Here is a 7,739-nt window from a genome sequence, read left to right as displayed (position 1 = left end):
GCTTCTAGTATGTTTCTGAGACCCAAGGTATACCTGGATGTGTTCACTTAAAACGAAGCGAACGTTGCTGTAAAGAGATTGGTATATGTATCAGAAGATGGCCTAGTCAGCCATCATTGGAAAGAGAGGCCCATTGGTCTTGCAAACTTTATATGCCTCAGTACAGGGGAACGCCAGGGCCAAGAAGTGGGAGTGGGTGGGGGGAGGGTATGGGGGACTTTTGGGATAGCATTGGAAATGTAAATGAAGAAAATACCTAATAAATAAAAAAAGAGAAAAAAAAAGAGATTGGTATTGACAGAAGAGTGTGACTATGTGACACTTCCCATTTCACAGGTGTGCATTAAGCTGTGTGGCGTTCTTTCTTCTATCCCTGACCTGTGTGTGTTTGTGGGACTCAAGATGGCTGAAGCCAGTGGTCCACATTGTCTTCAGGTTCATCCTTGACTGTCATCCAGTTGCCTTCTGACTATTGTAGGCCTCTCACTTTCTCATCATCTTTTCCTAGTTCTTTCATCCTGAGCTTCATGGAATACTGCAGGGCCTTAAGATGCTGTTTTGGTTCATTTTTGTAGCGGTGATGAAATCCTCTGACAAAAAGCAACTTAGGGGAGGAAGGGTTTATTCCGCTTATAATTCCAGGTCATAGCCACTATTGAGGGGAAGTCAAGGCAGGAACTCCAGCAGCCAGTCACGTCATGTCCACAGTAAAAACAGAGATATGAATGCATCCAGGCTTACTTGCTTGCTGGCTCTCAGCTAGCTTTCTTTCTGTCTTTTACTGTTCAGGACCTTCTGCCTAGGGAATGGCGTCACTCATAATGGCCTTGTCTCCCTAAGTCAATTAGTAATCAAGACAAATCTGATCTAGCTAGTTCCTCATTGAGACTCTTTCTAGATGATTCTAGGCTGTGTCAAGTTGCCAATTACCCAGCGCATACACCCAAGAGTGATTTGGATGTAAAGGTCTTTCTGTTGATATTTGTAGGAATTTTTACCAGAAGAGACCTGTGTTTGGCTCACCTTTTTCACATTAAAAAAAAAACTTAGATAATCTAAGCGAAAACCAAAATAAATGTGTTTTAGTGACATCCAGGATGTCACTCTACAGTGTGTCACATATCACATACATTGTTAGGAAGAAAGAAAGAGAGAAAGGAAGAAAAGCAGCTCTTGTGAATTCAGAGAATCCCTTTCTGTTGAAATGTACTTATAGGTAACTATGTACTAATTTTTGGTTATACAAATAATATGTCTGCATTTTTGTTGTATAAGTTACACATAACATATAAGGTTGTAGCTTCTTTCTCATCTTTTTTTTTTTTTTTAGAACAGCAGACACCTTTATTACACTATGCATGAGGCTCATTTGCCTTTCCGGGCTTTGATCTTCCGCAGATAGAACTCCAGCTCCTTGCCTTCGAGCACATAGCTGTCTGCTCTGCCACACTGGCCTGGTCGTGAGGCAATACAGGCTAGAAGCTTGCCCTGCTGGAACTGCTCCTCCAGGAGACTGCTGATTTTGGCATTCTTTTTCCTTTCGTCGTATTTCTTTTGAATTTTCTTTGATCGTTTTTTGTTTAAAATCTCTTCCTCCTCAGGAGTCAGCTTGGCCCCCTTCTTGCGGCCCAGGGGCAGTGCAAAGTGGGACTCGTACCACTGTCGGTACGGCGTGCTGTCAATAAGCACGATGCAGTTCTTCACCAGGGTCTTGGTGCGGACAAGCTCGTTGTTGGATGCATCGTAGACAACATCAATGATCCTTGTTTTGCGAGTACAACACTCAGAGCCCCAGGAAAAGTTCCCCACATCCAATCTCAGAGCACGGTACTTCTTATTGCCTCCTCGAAGTCGGACTGTGTGTATGCGGCGAGGGCCAATCTTCGTGTTGGCAGCGGGCCGTCCCAGCTCATACTTCCGCTTCTTGTGGTAGGGTTTTTGCTTACCCCCGGTCTTGCGGCGCTTGTGCCAATTGTCCCGAGAGATGCCCATCACTCGGCGCTGGCTGGAAAGAGCTCTTTCTCATCTTTTGACTTGGATCTCTGTTCTTGGTTCTTCCCTGAAGAAAATCACTCTAAGTATCATGGTATAATTCCCTCTATACTTTTTCTCTGCCTGCCTAGACGTGTGTGTGTGTGTGTAACTATATGTTATTTGGTATTGCTTTTTATGTACAAGACAGAGATACACACACCCACACACACACACACACTGTACCCTACTGTGTGTCTTGTGCTATTATTAAGTGTTATGTTTTGGAAATAATTTTCTGTCATATATTCTTATAACTCCTTTGTAATATATTGTAGTTTCATAGATGCTGTAGTCATTTTTCTATTGTATTTTCTTCCATGTGTATAAAGAGTCAAGAACGTTTTTATTTTTTTTTTCATCAAACTATAAACTTTGAAAAATGTTTGTGGCAAAAAAAAAAAGAAAGAAAGAAAAGAAGAAAATGAAAGAGAAAGAATATTTAAAAAGGAAAAAAGTTGGGTGATGTGATATATCTTTAGTCCTACTGCTTAGGAAGCTGGGACTGGCAGGAAGCTGTTCAAATCCACCCGCTAAGGACCAGCTTGGGCATCAGGTTAAGATTCCGTATCAAAACAAAGAAACACAGCTGAGCATGATGCTGCGTGTCTTGGCAGGCAGAACTCTGCGAGCTTAAGGCCAGCCTGGTCTACAGATTGACTGCCAGGTTAACTGATGCTACACAGTGCGACACTGTTTGAAAAACAACTCAGCTGCTAGTCTAGAAAGGCCTAAGAAGACCAGGTGTAATCTTGGGTTCTGGTGGGCAAAACACCTTCTGTGATATATTAAAGCTCTCAAGTGAGGAACCCAAATTTGCCCTACCAGTATGTTGGAGAATCCTGAGCTGAGATTCGTGTAGAATTTCCTGGGACTTCCGTCAAAATCACTTGTTAAATACATTCTGTTATTCATGATATATGATGCACACATGTATGTGCATATGCACAGACACACTCATACTATATGCCTCTGAACAACATGATAGGAAACACACACACACACACTCATATTATATGCCTCTGAAAACATGATAGGAAACACATACACACACACACACACTCATACTATATGCCTCTGAACAACATGATAGGAAACACATACACACACACACACACACACACTCATACTATATGCCTCTGAACAACATGATAGGAAACACATACACACACACACACACACACACACACTCATACTATATGCCTCTGAACAACATGATAGGAAACACACACACATACACACACACACACACACTCATACTATATGCCTCTGAACAACATGATAGGAAACACACACACACACACACAAGAACATTATAAAGCAACAGAAGCCTTCAGGTGCTGTAGAATAAGTCTGTTTGAGTTAGCAGATAAGAGAAGACTGTAATGTCTTCAAGCCGATTAGTGTTCTAAAGTTAGTTAAAGGAAATAAGTCTGCCAGTGGGAATGGTAGAACCATGTGACCAGGAAGCACTTTGGAAGGCAGAAGGGAGCTGCCTGCACAGGGTGATCTCTGAACCTCAGAAACGTCTAGTGTTCCAACAGAACAGTGGAGAAACCCTTGCTTTGCTCCTGGCACTTGGCGTCCCTGCAGCTCTGGACTGGGTGGTGCTTACCTTTGGCTATGGATTGTCCGACACACTATGATAGCTAAGAGCTTCTAATTGCTGGTGGTGCTGATGGAACCATTTTTTTTATAGTGCATGCTGAGGGGACAGTCGAGATCAAGAAGCCCCAAGGATGCTGGCTTTAACGTAGATCATGTCCCAGGGACAGCTCTAAGGTACCATGTTTGCTGGTGTAGGAACCACGCCCTTGTCCTGATCTGGTGCTGAGATCTGGAATTTTCTTTAAGATTGCCAAGTGTTTTCATGCTTTTTAAAAATAAGACAATGCCAGCTGGGCATGCTTGTAATCCTGGCATTTAGGAAACAGAGGTAGGATGGCCGTCATGAATTCAAGGCCAGCCTAGGCTAACTATAGAGTGAATCTCAGGCCAACTTGGGTCACAGAGCAAGATCCAGTCTCAAAAACAACAAACAATAACAAAAACCCAACCAAATGACCATAAAATCAAAACAAAAGTATTTATACTTTCATTCCTGTAACATTTATAATGGTAAGTTGTTGACTAAGCAATAAAATGTGATTTGCTGTGTATGCAGAAGAACTTATTCAGGTGCTAGCTCCTGCCTAAACATTTTTTTGTTTTGTTTTTTTCCGAGACAGGGTTTCTCTGTGTAGCCCTGGCTGTCCTGGAACTCACTTTGTAGACCAGGCTGGCCTCGAACTCAGAAATCTGCCTGCTTCTGCCTCCCGAGTGCTGGGATTAAAGGCGTGCGCCACCACGCCGGGCCAGCCTAAACTTTTTAATCTTTATGCTTTGCTTAGGAATGTTTGTATCTGTTAATGGGAATAGCTGCAAACACAAGTGATTTTATTAAAATCAGACAGCAACTCTGTAAATTCACCATCATAGAAAGAGGACTTTTCTAGAGATCACAGGAGAGAACCATTAATATTACTGGAAGACTTCCAATCAACTTAATCCATTCAAACAAACGAACAAAACCCCAAACCCCACATATGTAACCAGTGAAGGGGAGAGAAGAAAGGTATGAAACCAAGAGTTGAGAAATCTTAAAAAAGGGGAGGGGGACCTAAGAAGTTCATATGACAGCAACTGAAAGTAGGCCAGGTCCCATTCAGATAAACCACAACTTGATTGTTGAATGTAGGCCTTCTCAAGATCATGGAGCTTACAGCGAAGTCCCGAGAGGGAGGAGTGACGGCCTGGTTGAAAACAATTATGCATCATTTCTTCTGAGCCTCTTTTGTTTCGGCAGAAGCGGAAAATTTCACACAACAGTGGTGTGCACGTGATGCCCAGATATACTGCACTGTAGCAGGAGAGGCTCCTCACAGCCACGCCTTCTGTGGGAGCCATTTCTGGAATGGAACCCGTGTTCCAGCCAGGGAACAGAAGTCTGTCGGGGGTGGCGACCGAGGTTGGGGGAGGTTTGATGCTTTGGGGAGCTTCCATGATCCATGTCTTGTTGCTGGCTCTGTCCCTGCTGAGGTTTCTACTGTTTCACGTTGTCCTTTTCCTATCATTGTCTTGACTTCTGTGTCCTCCTTGGCAAGATCTCAAAGCTTTGCCCACAGTAAGAACTCAGGGACTCTTCCTCTAACTTAAGTTGCCTTGGTTCTCATTTACACAGCGGCAGAAACGATAATAGCAAGAAGAGAGAAAAGGCGTGTGGGTCTTTCCCCCCGGTGACCAGGCAGCACTTCTTGGCTGAACTCCTGGACTTTACGGTATCATCTCTTCTTCTCCGGAGCCTTCATGCTTCAGAGGAGTCCTCGGAACCAAAGCTCTTTTGAGATATAGATGAACCACCTTCCTCCTCTCCCTCCCTCCCTCCCTCCCCCTCTTTTCTCCTCCTCCTCCTCCTCCTCCTCCTCCTCCTCCTCCTCCTCCTCCTCCTCCTCCTCCTCCTCCTCCTCCTCCTCCTCCTCCTCCTCCTCCTCCTTCTTCTTCTTCTTCTTCTTCTTCTTCTTCTTCTTCTCCTTCTCCTTCTCCTTCTCCTTCTCCTTCTCCTCCTCCTCCTCCTCCCGCCCTGTCCTTCTCCTCCCCCCTCTTCCTCCTCCCACTCGTCCTCCTCCTCCCCCTCCTCCTTGTCCTCCTCATCTTCCTCCTCCTCCTCCTCCTCTCCTTCCTCATCTTCCTCCTCCTAGTCCTCCTCCTCCTTCTTCTCCTCGTCCTCCTCCTCGTCGTTCTCCTCGTCCTCCTCCCCCTCCTCCTCCTCCTTCTTCTCGTCCTCCTCCTCGTCTTCCTCCTTCTTCTTCTCTCTGCGCACTGCAAGGTCCACTCTCTTGCTACCCTTGTCTTTCACCGTTGCAAGGGTGTAATGTCTCACCGTTACTACATGAGAATCACAGTGGACCTGGAACTAGCTTTTAAAAACGTTTTCTCAGCTTCTTAGCAACACAAATGCTTAGAAAGCCTCAAACAAGGTTGACGCTGTGAAGGGCCAGAGGAAGCATCTGGGTTCCCTCGAGCCTTCCTTCCCTCTCTGCTGGGCAGCTGTGAAGGGCGGGGAAGCCAGCCACTGATCACACCAATCTGCTTTGGATTCACTTATTTTCCGCACCATGTTAGGTTCTTGTGCTCTAACTGTTTCGTGTTTAGATTGTTCTAAATGACCAGGCACTCTGATGGTAACAAAGGGCGCCTGTTGGAATAGAAGGTTTCTGATGCGTTTGAGGGCACAGCGCAGTCTTAGCTCGAGATTCACCCAGAAGTATACAAACCGAGCAATCTCCTGTTCACAGAAGGCCGACTCTAGCTGATTGCTGATATAAGTGGTTGTTTAGAAAAGCAGAGGCGTCTCGGGTTTCCGTAGTAATTCAGATCACCCATAAATCTTCCCCATTATCTTCGCTTTAGCCTTTTTTTTCTTTTAAATCTAATTGGCTGCACTTAAAGCGTCTGAACTTGAGAAAAAATGGAGACGTGCATTAAATACAAATGGCTCTCGATGCTGCATTAAAAAGTCATATATTCTTCTAACTAGTGGGCTAGGCTTAGACTGTCACCGTTGAAGGCAATTATGTATTCCTTTTATACACGTGGTTTCAAAAAATATTTAAGATTTTCATGAGGGGAAACAGAAGACTGTGTTAGGGTGATCCTAATTTTCCAAAATAATTATGTACACACACACACATATACATATGTATATATATATATATATATATATATACAAACAGATCGATAGATATATAAACAAAAAATTGAGGATTTTAATAAAACAGAGCAGATTAACAGTGCTCATCCAGTTTTAAATTGTGCATGAATTTAATTTTCTTTGTATCTATTTTTTGGGGGGGTGACTGTTTATATATTTTTATGAATTTTTTGTGTAATATAAGAAAAATACCATAGAGGAAAACCAATTAAATTATAATCTAACTTTACAATCAAATGCCATCCTGAAGAAAATAATTTTTTTCCCCCTGTCTGCAAACACTTGGGTTCCTGCATGTTTAGGAAGGAGGCTCAGGGAGAGCTATAGCAGGTCAGCTACAGACTTTCTCCAAAGCATAGACATTCTTCTTTCTAAAAATGCATTCCTGATGTGCTCTTCTGTGAGGGAGACGATTTCTCTCACCCATTCCTTAGTTGCCTGGTTATCCCATACTAAACAGTCAGCACGGAAGGCCTGTATGTTGTACTAACTGGGCAGGCTGTAGTTAAATACTCAGGAGTATGTCTATCCATAAGCATATACGCATATGGAACAATAGTTAAAGAAACAGAGGTTATGTGTTTGAAAGAGAGCAAAGGAAGGGGTTGGAAGGAGGAAAGGGAAGAGGAAAATACAATTATAATCTCAAAACCACTGAGAGAATGATAGTAACCAGTCTCAGTAGAGCTAGTCACGTTTTTAAACTCTTTCGAAGAAGAGGTTCACTCCTGGAGAAGCCACCTGTTTGCTTGAAGTGAGTCTTCTAGGGTTGCTGACTGGACAGAGTGTCTTCTGGGCCACATTTGAGCAGCACCCTAATCTGTTTCATGAGGTGCTCCTGCCTGCAGTGCTCCTGTCAGTCAGCACCCCAATTTCCTCTGATGGTCCAAAGAGCCACTCTGGAAGGCCCGCCTGACTGGCACAATCTACAGCTATCCCATGACGAGGCTCTGGTCTC

At 43.8% G+C, this 7,739-nt stretch overlaps 1 pseudogene; it reads right to left on the bottom strand.

Moving 5' to 3' along the window:
• Window positions 1-1,325: 1,325 nt before the first annotated feature.
• LOC110308299 (small ribosomal subunit protein eS8 pseudogene) lies at window positions 1,326-1,992 on the bottom strand (annotated as a pseudogene).
• Window positions 1,993-7,739: the final 5,747 nt, after the last annotated feature.

The sequence above is a fragment of the Mus caroli genome, unplaced genomic scaffold (assembly GCF_978045245.1).
Source record: "Mus caroli unplaced genomic scaffold, Mus_caroli_1 scaffold_15, whole genome shotgun sequence".
Classification (NCBI taxonomy): domain Eukaryota; kingdom Metazoa; phylum Chordata; class Mammalia; order Rodentia; family Muridae; genus Mus; species Mus caroli.
This window is presented reverse-complemented; position numbering and strand designations above follow the sequence as displayed.